The following is a 15,863-nucleotide window of genomic DNA, read 5'->3' on the forward strand; positions in this document are numbered from 1 at the left end:
GTGTCTCTGCCTCTCTCTCTCTCTCTCTGTGTGTGTGACTATCATAAAAAAAAAAGGGATATTATTTATCCATAAATAAGAATGAGATCTTGCCATTTGCAAAAATATAGATGGATCCAGAGGGTATTATGCTAAGTGAAATGTCAGAGAAAGACAAATACCATATGATTTCACTTAGATGTAGACTCTAAAAAACAAAAATGAACAAATAAAAAAAGCAGGAACATACCCATATATACAAACAAACTGGTTGTTTTGGGTGGGGGGCGGAGATGGTGGTGTGGGGATGGGCAAGATGGGTGAAGGGGAGTTGGAGACAAAGGCTTACAGCTATGGAATGAGTAAGTCATGGAGATGGAAGGTACAGCATAGGGAATATAGTCAATGATATGTAATAGTGTTGTATGGTGACAGATGGTAGCTACTCTTGTGGTGAGCATAGCATAATGTATAGAGTCATTGAATCATTATGTTGTGTACCTCAAACTAATATAACTTTGTGTGTCAACATACTTCAATTTTAAAAAATTTTTTGAAAATAGGAGGGGAGCTTGTCAGATGTATGCTTTAGGAAAAACATTGTCCTAGAGTTCTACAAAGCGATAGATTTGAGAATGTTCCCAATTGGAGGCAGAGACTTTCGAGTGAAGGAAGGATGTAGCAAGAGATTAAAGGAAAGTTGTTGAAGACCAGCCTAGGACAGATCTAGGGTCATAGACAGGTGTGGTCTGGGGAGAGATGTTTCTGTTACTATCGCTACATAATAATCCACTCTAAAACATAAGCAATGTCAAACAACCACTTTATTATGCTCATGAATTATGTGGGTTAGGAATTAGAACAAGGCACAGAGGAGATGCTTCTTTCTGCCCCCAAAGACTCAAAGGCTTTGGGGTGACTTGAAGGTTGGGGACTGGAGTCATCTGGATGTTCCTTCATCCACATGTCTGGTACCTGGGTGGGATTGACTAGAATGCTGAGGACCTACACAAGGCCTTTCCAGCATGGCAATCTCAGGGTAATCAGATTTCTTGCACAAGATCACCTTCCTCCAGAACAAGTGTTCCAAGAAAGCTGGTTAGAAGCTTCATGGCCTTTTCTGGCTTAGCCTCAGAAGTCACGCAGTGTCATTTCTGCTACATTCCATTGGTCAAAGTTGTCCCAATCCCACCCAGATTCAAGGGGAGAAGTGCCAAAGAATTTTGTGGCTGTTTTCTTTAAAATCACAAGGGTAATTTGGTGAATTTGGGGGCTATGAGAAGAAGCAGAGTATATTCGGATGCTAAGGCTGCCTTAATAAAAGCCACAACTAGGAAGTTTATTTATTTATTTATTTTTTTAATTTTTATTTATTTATGATAGTCACAGAGAGAGAGAGAGAGAGAGGCAGAGACATAGGCAGAGGGAGAAGCAAGCTCCATGCACCGGGAGCCCGACGTGGGATTCGATCCCGGGTCTCCAGGATCGCGCCCTGGGCCAAAGGCAGGCGCCAAACCACTGCGCCACCCAGGGATCCCAGCTAGGAAGTTTAGACCATGGAAATTTATTTTCTTAGAGTTCTGGAGGCTGGAAGATCAAGGTGTCAGCAGGGCTGTTTTTTTCTGAGGCCTCTCTCATTGGCTTCTAGATGGATATTTTTCTTCTGTGTGTGTCTGTATCTTAATTTCCTCTTCTTATAAGGACACCAGTCAGGGGACGCTTGAGTGGCTCAGTGGTTGAGCATCTGCCTTTGGCTCAGGTCATGATCCTGGGGTCCTGAGATCAAGTCGTACATCAGGCTCCCTGCAGGGAGTCTGCTTCTCCCTCTGCCTATGTTTCTGCCTCTCTCTCTCTGTGTCTCTCATGAATAAATAAATAAAATCTTAAAAAAAAAAAAAAAGGACATCAGTCAGATTGGGTCAGGGCCAAATGCTCTGTCTCCAAATACAGTCACATTCTGAGGTAGTGGGGTTAGGGCTTCAACATATGAATTTTGGAGGGACACAGTCCCTTCCATCACATGGAATTATCAGAGGAGGTAATGAGATCAAATTCTGGAAATGGGCCTAAAGAGACAAATGAACCCAGGATGATGTGCCTGGAATTCAACAGCAAGGTTGGAGCTGGAGGCAGGGATTTGGGGATTATTAATGAGGTGTGGTTGAAGCCTTAAGTGTGGATAGGTTCACCCAGAGAGAATGTAAAACAGGGGAGGAAGAGATTCTTTTCTGATTACTAGCATATGGTAATATGTATTACACAAGAATCCATGCTAACTAATGATAATTCTTGCTAACTAATCCATGCTAATCCAGGATAACTTTGCATTATTTATCTTACTTGTTTTGCTCTAACATGTCCTCTGTGAACATTATTATCCTTAATTTACAGATGGTGTAACTGAGGCATAGTAAAGTTAAAAGAGAGGTCAAATCCAGCCCTTCATCTATTTTTGATTGGCTCATGAGCCAAGAATGGTTTCTATATTTTTTAACAGCTGAGGAAAATCAAAAGAATAATATTCTGTGTCAAATAAAAATCATATACAATTCCAATTTCAGTGTCCTTAAATAAAATTTTATGGCACATAGTCATGCTCTTCATTTATGTATTGTCAATGGCTGTATTCGTACTATAACGGCATGTTTGAATCGTCGTGATAGAGACACTATGGCCAAAAAAATATAAAATATTAACTACTGTGGCCCTTTACAGAAAATGTCGGCCAATCCCTGGGTTGGATGGCTTGATCAATTGCAGAACTAGTAAGTGGTAACTTTGGATTTCTAGCCCAGGCCATTTGGCTTCACCATCTCAGGCACTGTGATTTATTGAAAGATTTTGCTGTTCACAAAGGCCGTTTCAGATATCAGCTACCACAAGGGTCAGAGATTTTTGAAACATGGGCAGGAATTTGCCTGACCAAGGCCAAGCCCAATATCATTTCCCGTTTGGCCTTACACAGATTAGATACTGAGGACACTCAGGAATCAGTCCACTTGGACTCCTTTTTTCCACCTTAGTCACTTTGCTTCTGTCAGTTTTGCAAATCCTGGTGTGTTAATCTGGGCCATTTGGTAGCAAAGAACAAAACTCATATATGCTTCAGTAAAGAGGGCTTATGGGAGACATACAGGGGCACCCAAGAAGCCCAGTTTCAGAAGAACACCAGACTTCCAAAGACCTGGAAATTTGTCTGGGAGTTAGTCTGTGGGGTCCCATGTCTCGTTTTCTCTCAGCACCTGAGTCCTTCTCTATGCATAGTAGTGCCCTCTGCCATTCTTCACTTTAATTTCCAGTAAAACTATGACTTTCTTTTGATTCTTGGTCACATCCACACTTGTTACCCTTCCTCCTTTGGGGACCTTCTAAAATGTGTCTTATATGTAGGACCCCAAAGAAATTTTTATAAGACATAAATCTGAACATGCTCTACTTCCAATTAAAAATCTTCAGTGAAAAAAAAATCTTCAGTGAGGGGCGCGTGGGTGGCTCAGCAGTTGAGCATCTGCCTTTGGCTCACGGTGTGATCCCGGGATCCAGGATCAAGTCCCACATGAGGCTCCCTGTGGGGAGCTTGCTTCTCCCTCTGCATATGTCTCTGCCTCTCTGTGTGTGTCTTTCATGAATAATTAAATAAATCTTTAAAAAAAATCCTTCAGTGAGTCCCATTTCATCCTCATCTTCCTGGCCTGGGATGCTGTGTGTGAAGTTTGGAGCTGTGGTAGCTATCTTGCAGACATTAGGTGGCAATCTCCAGGAAGAAAGCCACCAATTAGGGATGATAAAGTGGAAGGATTAAAATAAATGTGGTTCTTGATGGTGCTTTTCAGACAGAACCTAACTTGCCAAAATTCTTGTAAAGTAGACCATAAATGTTGTGTTGGGTTTAGACATTGTTAGTTGTAATTATAAACTGTAAATGACTTATAACTGAAAGCACCCTAATTGATTCAGGGTCTTGGGAATAATGTTTTTAGGATGACTGTCTTTATTCTTCGCAGGAGACCAGAACTTATGACTGTCCAGAGCCAGTACAACAGTCTGTGGAAAGTCCAGGTGGCAAATGTATCTCTATGACTGGGGAGCTCCACCATGGCACATCATAATCGTGGGGACAAGAGACTCTTTGGAGTGAGTTATAGAGGAATGCAAGGTGAAGAAATAAATATAGTGAATATACAGAATTCCTTCAGTATGTTTTGCTGTGAAAGAGAGCCAAGAAATTTGTTAGAAACTAAAGAAGGATGTGGAGTAGAAGAATATATATTTTTTAAGATTTTATTTTTATTTATTTGAGAGAGAGAGAGAGAGTGAGCATGAGTCGTCAGGGGAGAGTGGGGGCAGAGGCAGAGGAAGAGGGAGAAGCAGGATACCCAAGGAGCTGAGCAAGGAGCCCAATGCAGGGCTCCATCCCAGGACCCTGGGAACCAAAGGCAGATGTTTAACCGAGCCACGTAGGCACCCCTCAAAGAATACATTTTTTATAAGATAAGAGGTTCTAGACCATATTGGGGTGCAGGTGAGAATGATGGAGTAGAGAGAAAATATTGTTGCTACAGGAGAAAGGGGGAAAGTGAAGGAAGGTAGTTCTTGAGAAAGTGGGATGGGGTGAGATTCAGAAGACAAGTAGAAGGATAGGTCTTGGGAAGGGGTACTTGCTTGTTGGTCACGGAGGCAAAAGCAAAGAACAGCCATGCAGGAGCAGACAGAAGGGTGGATTTGGTGGAGTACAAAGCAAGGGCATCAGCTGTGAGTGGGCACGCTAGAGGAGGTTCAGGGCTTTAAGGAGAAAGCAGAAGGGCCAAAGGAATTATTATGGACGATGGGAAATGAGGGTAATAGGGAAGCAGTAGTCTTCCAGAGCAGTGATGCCTGGTCTCCACATGAAGACACTGGTGCAGGCTATTCCATGGGACCCATCTACAGGACTCAGCTCTGCCTCCTCAAAACTGCAGCCCTAGATCTTAGGGCAGTCGCCTCCCCTCTCCAAGCCAGAGTTTCTTCTTCTGTCATTTGGTGATGATGATGTTTAGCCAGTTTGGAACTTGCTGAGCTCAGAGGCAGGAAGAGTGGGGATGCTGCAAAGTGATGGCCCGTCGTAGAAGAGGCTCAGTAAATGGGAGCCACCATGACTTGTACTGGTTGCAGATAGCAGGCTTCCTGTCCACCCTCAAACTGTGGTGGAGTAATAGGTGCACAGTGTATCCTCTCCTGTCATTGCAGAATCTTCCTTATTCATTGCTTTGCAAATGACTGCCTTAAAGATTCTTGAGGACAAACAGTTCTCAGGGTGTCTCTGTGGTTAGTTGGGGCAGAGAGGGGCGGAGGAATATCTGCAAGTTACTTTTCAGACTGTAGGGCATTGAAGTTCCGTAGAACCATGAACCATGTATGTAACTTTAAAAGGTCTGGAAGGTACTTCGAAAAAGTAAGAAACAAATGATGTTAATTTTTAGAAAATATTTTACTTAATCTCCAGTAGCCAAATAACTGTCATTTCAATATGTAGTCAATATAAAAATTACTAAGGAAATGTTTCACACTGTTTTTTTTAACATTCTAAGTCTTTGAAATCTTATGGGTGCTTTTACTCTTACAGCCCATCTCAAATAATACTAGCCATGTTTTGAGGGCTCAAAATATGGGGGTGAATGGCTGTTGTACTAGACAGCTCAGGTGCAGAGGCAGGATGACAGAGCAGGAGCAGACGGAGACTTTGGCTACAATCTGATAGCTAGAGCTGCTGAGTGACAGTAGGCAATTAACTTAATGCTCTAAGTTTCAGGTTCCTCAACTGCAAAATAACTAAAAACCAAACATTATTCAGTACATATGGTGTGTCAAGCACTGGCTCAGGTTTTGTGGTATTAACCTATTTCATTCTCCAACAACCATTTGAGAAAGGCTGTCACAAAGTTTAGAAGGGAAGTAAAGCTCTTGGCAAGAGCTCAGCATGTATTTTGCACAGCCAATCTAACTAACTCTTATCCCCAGCAACGTATTTGGACTATAATTACTACCATGCTCTTCTTCATTCCCAAGATCAACCCCACACAAGGGATGGAGAAGGGCACCCCTTCTATATCTGGTCAGGATAACCAAAGAGACAAGAGCCTGATTTCTTCTAGCACAGAATCCACAAGATATAATGCTTGATGACACATTGTTATCTCTCACAGATCCATTTTGCCTATCTTTGAAAACCATCTGAATATTGTGCCTGACCTCTCCCAATGGCAGAGGAAAGGGAGGCTCTCATGCCCCTTTAGAGAGAGGAGGGTAGGATCTGAGACCGGGAATTTGCAAGGCTTGTAGCCCTCAGGCAGAGAGTCATGGGAGGAAGAAAGTCTTAGCTCATGTCTGTCTGACTGTGAGTCACTGGAGTTGTCTCTCATCAATCAATCATTAACTAGATGTCTGTACACCTTTGTTTTTCTTCACATTTTAAAAATTGTGGTAAAATAGCACATAATATTTACCATTTTAAGTACATATGTTAGTGGCATTAAGCACATTCGTATTGCATAACCATCACCACTCTCTAGTTCTAGAATTTTCTCATCACCCCAAACAGAAACTCAATACCCATCAAACAGCAATTCCCCATTCCCCAGCCCCTGGCAATGTGAATCTGCTTTCCAACTCTGAATTTGCCTGTCCTGGATATTTCATCTACATGGAATCATATAATATGTGACCTTTTATGTATGGCTTCTTTCTCTTTTCGAGGTTCATCCACATTATAGCAAGCATCAGTGTTTTGTTCCTTTTTATGGCTGAGTAATATTCCACTGTGTGGATGGACCACACTTTGTCTCTCCATCCATCCATTCATTAATGGACATCTGGCTTGTTTCTACCTTTGGGCTACCGTGAAGAGGGCTACTATGACCATTTGTGCACGTTTTTGATAGAGTTTTTGTTTTCTCTATATACCTTTTGCCCAGTCTTTTCTCTTGGAGGGCAAAGACACTATCTTCCTTAGCTAAGTGATTTTGTCAGTAGGTGGTTTGTGTGTTAGCAATTGTGGAAATGTCTGTCATCATGTGATTTATAATTAGAAATATATATTTGGTCTTCGCCCCTGTTTCCGGCACAGAGTTCCCAAATCTCTTGGAATTCCCTGTGATGGGAGTGATGAAGTTGATGTTATGTTAATGAGGTGATTTTTGAAAAGCACCTAAGGATGGAGGCCAGTCACCAGAGGAGCCAACTTTCAGTTCCCACCCCATCTGTCACCTCCTGGGAGGGGAGAGGGGCCTGGAGATTTAATTCAGTCACTAATGACCAAATATTTATTTTTTTAAGATTTTATTTATTTATTTATTTATTTATTTATTTATTTATTTATAAGAGGCACACAGAGAGAGGCAGAGACTTAGGCAGAGGGAGAAGCAGACTCCCCAGGGGAGCCTGATGTGGGACTCGATCCCAGGACCCGGGGATCACACCCTGAGCCAAAGGCAGATGCTCAACCACTGAGCCACCCAGGTGCCCCATAACCAAAGATTTAATCAGTCATGACTATGTAATGAAGCTTCTATTAAAGCCCAGAAGGGTGGGTTTTGGAGAACTTACAGTTTGGGGAACCAGAATGCTTTCACATGCCACCATGCTCGGCCCCCAAACTCCATGGGGACAGAAACTCCTTTGATTGGGACCTCTCCTTACATTTCACTTCATCTGGCTGTTGATTAATATCCTTTAATATCCTTGGTAATAAGATGGTAATCTAGTGAGTAAACAGGTTTCCTGAGCTCTGTGAACTACTCTCGCAAATTAATTGAACCCAACGAGGGGGTCATGGGAACCTGATTTATAGCCTGTTGGTCAGAAGCAGGTAACAATTTGGACTTGCACCTGGCATCAGAAATGGGGCGGGCAGAGAGGAGGAATCCTGTGGGACTGAGCCCCCCCACCCCCAACCTGTGGGGTGTGACTCTAACTCAGGGTGAATAGTATTGGAATTGAGTTAAACTGTAGGACACCAGCCGTTGTCAAAGAATTGCTTAGTGGTGTGGGGAAAACCCCACATGTTGAAATGAGGTTCAGAATCAGTCACTCCTCACTTTCTGCTTCCTTGACCCACTCTTTGTCATGGCAGCCATGCATCCAGCCCCAAGTCTAAATCTCTAGTGGAGGAATTGGATTATAAATTTAATTTTAATCCATTTAAATCTAAAGAGCTGTATGTGGCTAGAGGCCACAGGCTTGGCTATGTTGCTCTAGGCTGACTGAGGGTCCCCCTCCCCCTCTCTCCACCTCACTCTGAGCTCATCGAGACTGTTCTGAATCCTGTCTGTGTCTGTGTTCTGGCCACAGAATCTGGCGTGTACAGGCCCTAGGGAATATGAAGGAATGAGTACCCTCACACTCTCCTGTTTGCCTTTGTATTCCCAAATTTCTCTCTACTTTTGACAAATGTATTTGTGAGATAGCCATTGGTGTATTCTGATAACCTTTAAAACCAGAGAGACCTGTATGTCCTCAGCCCAGAAGATCACAAATCAACCTAACATGCAGGGCCGTGAAAGGAGCATGGGGCTAAGGGGCTTGAATATGTAGATTCCTAGGAGGCTCTGGCTCAGCCACAAATGGTGCCAACACAGGCATCACATCATTGACTATTTGGAAATCAGGAAAAGCTTCGTTCCTATTACTCAAGCGGCCCTTGATCTACTTCCCCTTCTGGCCCCTCAGCTGTGCTCCTTTGGAAATCATGGAAGATTGAGAAGTTTTGCCTCTTCAGAATATAGATCCTGTGAGGGGTAGAGAACAGAGAATCTCAGCTCTAGAGAGACTAAGGGGGAGAGCTGGGGACCTAGACTCCTGGCCCTGAGGACTTCATGGCTTTGAGCCTCTGCCTTCCCACCTGTAACATGGGTCTGTGAACAATCCCACTGTAGAGGATTGTCTGCAGAATGAAGGGAGACACAATATTCACACAACAAAGTACTCCTCTACAGAAATGAGAATGAGCCACTCATGACAACACGTGTGCACAACTGTGGATGAAACTCATAGTGTTGAGCAAAAGCCAGGCACAAGAGGTGCCTGGGTGGGTCAGTCAGTTGAGCACCGACTCTTGATTTTGGCTCCGGTGATGATTTGGGGGCCTCTGGGTCTCAGGGTCATGGGATCAAGCCCTGCCAGCAGGCTCTGTGCACTCAGTGGGGAGTCTGCTTGAGATTCTCTCCCTCTCCCTATGCCCCTCCTTCCACTCATGCACATTTGCTCTCTCTAAATAAATAAAATCCTTTTTTTAAAAAGAAGAAAAGCATAAAAGAGGATGCACCGTATGAATTTTTAAAATTTTATGTTAATTTTTTTCTTTGAGAGAGAGAGTGAGACAGCAAAGCAGGCTTCTTATTGAGCAGGAGGCCCAATGTGGGGCTTGACCCCAGGACCCCAGGATCATGACCTGAGCCAAAGGTAGATGCCTAACCACCTGAGCCACCCAGGCACCCTGCACTGTATGAAGTTTTAAAACAGGAGTCCATTAGACTTGGGACACTGCCTCTGGCATGGGGGCAAAGGGGAGGGGGTGGGCTGCATGCACAGGGTGAGGGTTAGGGGATGGTGAGATGTCCTCCTTGATCTTCTGACCGTTTGTTGATGGTACATTTATGATAAGTATGCTCTGTACATATATTATACTTTGGTAAAATTTTCATTGAGAGAGAAAAACAAAGGAGGGCAAAGAGAAGAAAAGAGGGAGGAAGAGGGGATGGAGGGGCCCAGGGACAAAGAGAAGAGAAAGGGAGAGGGAGTACTTTCCTGGCATGGGAGAGGTAAAGGTAAAGTGTGGGTTTCAGGGTTTTTTCAGGGTTTTCTGCAGCTGCAGAGTTGAGGTGGGTGAGTTGACATAGGGCTCAGTGAAGACAGTGAAAATCATTTCCAACCTTTCCCCACCCCACCTCATTCACACAGAGGGGCTGTGAGAAACACCAGCACCGCGCACACAGAAATATCTGGGTTCCAAGCACAATCGTCAGTGACCTGAAGCATCTGGTTAGTGCCTGAGGCAGAGACCACCACAGACAAATGCCCACTATAGGCAGTATTGTTTCCACAGGCTACAGATGGCCTCAGTCCCCCAAGCCTCAAAGTAGGCAGAGACCATGATTTCTGGAATCTGACATGGTGGAGGTCTTAGGTCTCAGATACGTTCTCACAAAGAGACAGTTGTTAAAATTTCAGGAATTTTATAGCCATTATTAGAAATCTACCATATAAAATTAAGTCACATTTTAAAAAGACAACAAATTCTTAAAATCCATCACTTCCTAATTTCTTTGCTATAGTGGATGAACAAATCAAGTTCCAATATCTTTGTTTCACGTTTGTCTCTCTCATTAATGTAAGTAAAAATACCACCCAACATTCATGTCAGACCTATACTCGTTCATCAGTGACATGAGCTATGTCTTTGCTGGATTAGGTAATAATCAAATATTCCTTTGCAGTCTGATATTGTGATATTACTGTTGGCGACAGAATTATAAAAATCAGTGCTGGGTTTTTCAAGAAATAGCAAGTCTCCTGAAACTATAGTTGTATGGATTTTACAACAAAGAGTATCGTGTATTGTATTATTATTATTATTTTTAAAGATTTTATTTATTTATTCATTAGAGACATAGAGAGAGAGAGGCAGAGACACAGGCAGAGTGAAAAGCAGGATCCATGCAGGGAGCCCGACATGGGACTCGATCCAATCCCGGGTCTCCAGGATCCCGCCCTGGGCTGAAGTCTGCACTAAACCGCTGAGCCACCAGGGCTGCCCTACGTATTGTATTATTATTGGTAACTGTGTGCCACCTATCGTTTATAATCAGAAAATCTTTTATTGTAAACACATTGTCTTTATATACAGCATACTTTTTTTTCTGGAGCCAGATGTTAACATTTACCAGCACAGGGCAGTGCAGAAAGCACATGGACTTCCCATTCTGTAAAAGCCATGTTCAAATCCCAGCTCTTCTGCTACTTGTGTGACCCTAGATGGGTCACTTACCTTTTTGGTTTTTTTGGTTTTTTTTTTAAAAGATTTATTTATTTATGATAGACATAGAGACAGAGAGAGAGAGAGAGAGAGAGAGAGGCAGAGACACAGGAGGAGGGAGAAGCAGGCTCTTTGCTGGGAGCCCATCGTGGGACTCGATCCCAGGACTCCAGGATCGCGCCCCAGGCCAAAGGCAGGCGCTAAACCGCTGAGCCACCCAGGGATTCCCTCACTTACCTTTTTGAATTTCAGTTTTCTCTAACACAGGATCTGTAATAACCATCAGAGGGAGATCTTCAGTTAGAGCTAATGAATGTGAAGTGGGTGGCCCAGGGTGTGGCATAAATCATGGTCACCACCATTTTGGCTCTTTCCACCTGCCGGAGACAGGCATGCCCTCCCTCTGCTTTCTCCGTCCTCTGAGATCCAGACCACAGTGACATGGCCCTTCCCCTCAGACCTGCCCTCGCCCATCCTCAATCCTTGTTCCCCACAGCACCTCCCTTTGGCAATCAGCAGATGAGGGGATCATTCAGCAGACTCTGCTCTGAAATCCTTGGACCATGGTTTTCAACCTTCACAAGCTAACAACCATCTGGGACATTTGTTCAAACCATTTCCAGGGGCCCTGAACTCACGGAGACAGAATATAAGGGGGTGGGATGACTGGGATGCTGTGGTGCCCACAGGCCCATGGGTAGGACTTCCCGAGGTGCTGCCCAGAGTAGCTGGTGGTCATGTGCTCTTGGGCACCTTCCTTCATCATCTCTCTGAGTGCTCATTTCATCTTTTGGAAGATGGAACTCCCCCCTGGCATCAGAGGCACAAGGGCCAGGATAAGAGCTGGGGTGTAAGCCCACAGCCTAGTGCTGGCAGTAGACAGCAAGTAGAGGCTGCGTGGTTTCCTTTCCTCATCTCCCAGCATTGCGGTCGGAGTCCCCAGAAGACGGGCGCCTGCAGCACTGACTACAGAGAGAAGGGCTACAGGCCTCTGCTCCTCCAACTTCTTCCATATGGAGCCCACAGGAGCACCCCTTCATGGCACACTATCTGTGCTGCACACTGTCCACTCCACCAACTTTTCCAAGCTTCTTGAAATAGTCTGGAGTGGCCAGGTCTTTTCACCCTCCTCCAGAGATGAGAAAGCTGGGACCCAGAGATTCGCTCTGTGGCCAGCACAGTTCCATCCATGCCCATCAGTGTGGTCATGGGCTCTCCTTGTCTGTGGGTGGAAGAGGGACATGTTGCCAGGGTTGGACATGACTTGCCTAAGGCCACCAGCCTTGGAACCCAGGTGCAGCTGACTCCAGACCATGGGCCCCTCCCAGACCCTACCTGGCTGATTTCCCAGATCACAACTGAGGTGGCCAGGGCAGGCGAAGGGTCCCCTGTTGCCACCGGAATCATTCATGGAGATCCTCATACTGCAGGTTCAGGAACAGTTGACACATATCTCAAATTGCAGTGTGCCAGGCAGATGCTCTTTCTCCCTTAATCTGAAGGGACAACTTGAGATATTCCTATTTTACAGATGAGGAAAGAGAGGCTCAGGGGAATGAAATGGCTCCTTGCCAAGAACACACAAGTAACTGCTTCCTCCTTGAGGGCCCCAGACTGTCCCTCTGACTCCACATCCTCCCATCTGTCTTCTGACTCAGACAGCTGTATTCCTTCCATGGAAGCTCACCAGGCCCTGGCCTGTGCTGAAAGTGGACTTAGGTTCACGGTGGACTGCTTCCAGAAGGAAGTGGTAGACACACAGAGCCAAAGCCCTGTGAGCAGGAGTAAATTTTGGGTCTCACAAAATTTTCTGTCAGAGCTCAGAACAAAGTGGATCCCCAGGCCTCCTCTTCAGCACCCAGGAGTGCAGATCCCTCCCTCAGACCCAGGAGTCCAGGTCCCCAGGCCTCCAGCCCCTCCTCCCAGACCCAGAGGCCCAGCCCCCAGCCCTTCCTCCCTCGGTGACCTCCTTTTCTGCTGCCTCTCCCAGCTGGATCACACTGGCTATGAAACTGCTCTTCTTGGGGCCTCAGGCTCCCTCTCTGTAAAAAGAGACCTCTCTCTTGCTTCCCTGGGAGAGGATAGAACTCTCAGAAAAATAAGTCTCCTTCTTTTCCCTCTCCCTCTCTCTGTCTCTCTGTTTCTGTTTCCTCCAGGGACACAAACAGGAGCAGCAGAGGAGGCTGGGATGAGGTGTCCCCAGCTGCCAGGACAGGGTTAAGGGCAGGCAGGCCAACCCCGCCCCCCACCCCTCGTGGCCTCACAGCTTCCTCCTAGAGGCAGAAGGAGGACACGCAGTCTCTGGCCAGCCCCCCCCCCCCCCCCACGCCCTCCACCCCCGACTCAGGATTTCTGCTGAATCTTAGAGGCCTAGGTGTTTCCCAGAATGAAGTGGGGGGGAGTGGAGGAGGAAAGACCCTGTGGGCTGCTGTGCTGCCAACAGGGCTGGGACCCAAGCCCTCTCTCTGAGTTCCCCGAAGTCCAGAGGCAGTCTGCTTCCAGATTTGGATCTTTGCTGATCCTGGGGCACCTGGCTAGGGTCCCTCCTCCTCCCTGGAGCTCTGAATCCCATCCCTCTCAGGTCTGGCACTTAGGGATGCCCCTCCAGTAGCTGGACAGTAGCTGGACAGGGATGGGGGAGGGTCCCTGCACTGGGATCTCTCCCTTGTCCTCTCCCCTCAGCCCTGTCTTTCCTCCTCTCTCCATCCACCCAGTTCCTTCCTCTTCTCTCCTCTTCCTCCTCCTCTTTCTCTTTCCTCTCTCCATCTACCATTTTGTCTTCCATCAGGATCTCACTCATTCGTCTGACACAAGTTTGTTGAACACCTACTATGTGCCAGGCTCAGGTCCAGATCCTGAGGAAACAGTAGAGACAAAGGCCACTGCCTGTATGGAGCCTGCCTCCTGACAAGAGGGATGCACAATACACGAGGAAGGCAAAACGTGGGCAACTTATAGTTCATGTAGGAAGGTGAAAAATGCAGTGCAAAATAGAAAAGAGCAAAGGGAGGTAAAGGGGAACGGGAAGGGGGGGCGGTTTCCATCTAGACACCTTTGGCCAGGTAAGCCAGCCTCCCTCTTCCCCTCTCCCCTCTCCCTTCCTTCTTTGATTCCTCCTCTCCCTCCATCCTCCCACCCCTTGCCCCCATCCTCTAACTCTCCCAAAGCACTTCCTTCCCACTCAGGACACCGGGCAGATCCCTGCCCGGATGTGCCTGGACTCAGGTATTTAACAAAACCCCATCACTTCCTCAGGTTATTTCCTGGGGGCCCTTGTTCTTCCTAGCTCCTCAGGAGACAAGTAACCATGGAGAAGGGGGACCTGCCCCCGAAATGAGACAGATGTCTCCAGAAGGAGCTCAGTGAGCTGGTCTCCTCGCTCCTCCAAGTTCTCAGGGGCCTCTGCTCCAGCCCCGCAGCTACTGCCTGCATCCCAGCTCAGACTTGCTCAGAGAAGACCCTGATAGAACCTCGCCACTCAGACACCCCTGCCAGGAGTCCCTGATCTCTCCATCCAGTTTGTCTGGCACAGCCTCCGCTCCCAGCCTTCCCTTGCACCCTCAGAACCAAATGTTGACCCCCAAATCTGCCCATCAAAACCCTGCATGGGGTGAACCCTGCTATGCACCCCACCCCTAGCCCAGTGCCTCTACAACATCAACCCACCTGTACTTTGCTGACCAGGACATTGCTTGCCTTGCCTGCCCTTCTTTTTTTTTTTTTTTTTAATTAATTAATTTATTTATGATAGTCACAGAGAGAGAGAGAGAGGCAGAGACACAGGCAGAGGGAGAAGCAGGCTCCATGCACCAGGAGCCTGACGTGGGATTCGATCCCGGGTCTCCAGGATCGCGCCCCGGGCCAAAGGCAGGCGCCAAACCGCTGCGCCACCCAGGGATCCCCTTGCCTGCCCTTCTACTCCACTTTTGAACCACCAGCCACATCCCCACCCTTACCTTAGCTAACTCCTCATTGGTTAGGATTCTGCTCCTCTAGGACATCACCTCTTCCAGGAAGCCCACCCTGATTCTCCAGCTGGGTTAAAGCATCTTTGCACTGCTCTTTGATCCTCTGTTTACACAGCTGTCTCCTTCGCAAGATTGGCATCTCCACAAGGGCAGGGCCCAGGTCTGAGTCATCTCTGTGTGCCTGGCATCACCCAGCCGAGAGCCTGGCCCACCAGCGGTGCAGGAGATGTCCCTATAGTGAACAAATATTCTTTTCTTCTGCCCTTTCTCCACATCTGCCTTATTATCTCCCTACTCTTCACCCCTTCTGTCCTGGTTTTCTGTAAACCAAACTCTGATGTTTTCTGGTGAGGTTGGAAATCTTGAGAGGGCCATTGTGTACCCAGGGTACGGAAGAGAGATCAGCCTCCACTGGAGTGGAGGGTTCTGGAAGAGATGGCTGTCAGTGAGGGGAGCTAGAGGTGATCCTGCCACTACCTCTTGCCTCCTGTGGGAGTGCCTGGTTTCATCTGTCCTTGTCTTGGCTACTACCAGCCATGGTCATCTCTCCCTGCAAGGAATTCTGGGACACTGGACATGTGAATCTGAGGGAGAAAGGGGTTGGGAGCTTGGACTTTTGGAAGGGAGGAGGGACTAGGGGTCTGGGCTCCTGGATCTGAGGGAGGAGGGACTGGGGTTCTGGACCCCTGGGTCTGAGGGATGAGGGGACTGGGGGCCCTAACTCCTGGGTCTGAGGGAGGAAGGGGCTGGGAGCTGGACTCCTGGGTCTGGAGAGGAGGGGCTGGGGGCCTGGACCCCTGCATCTGAGGGAGGAAGGGGCTGGGGGCCTGGTCTCCTGGATCCTGGAAGAGGAAGCCATTGGGGTTTAAAGCCCTGATCCCTCCTTCCTCATTCACACTCTGGTTTTA

General features: G+C 46.8%; 1 long non-coding RNA gene across 2 annotated transcripts; it reads right to left on the minus strand.

Annotated features, from left to right (window-relative positions):
- Window positions 1–3,671: 3,671 nt before the first annotated feature.
- On the minus strand, window positions 3,672–15,703 carry LOC144291810 (uncharacterized). Of its 2 annotated transcripts, none has more exons than XR_013359408.1 (3): window positions 14,944–15,703; window positions 11,225–11,257; window positions 3,672–5,400 (listed from the first exon to the last, which is right to left on the minus strand). It is a non-coding gene; the product is annotated as an uncharacterized LOC144291810 (long non-coding RNA). The 2 variants fall into 2 exon arrangements; XR_013359416.1 differs by lacking the exon at window positions 14,944–15,703 and adding an exon at window positions 12,323–12,547.
- Between the last annotated feature and the right edge of the window lie 160 nt (window positions 15,704–15,863).

The sequence above is a fragment of the Canis aureus genome, chromosome 1 (genome assembly GCF_053574225.1).
Source record: "Canis aureus isolate CA01 chromosome 1, VMU_Caureus_v.1.0, whole genome shotgun sequence".
Classification (NCBI taxonomy): Eukaryota; Metazoa; Chordata; class Mammalia; order Carnivora; family Canidae; genus Canis; species Canis aureus.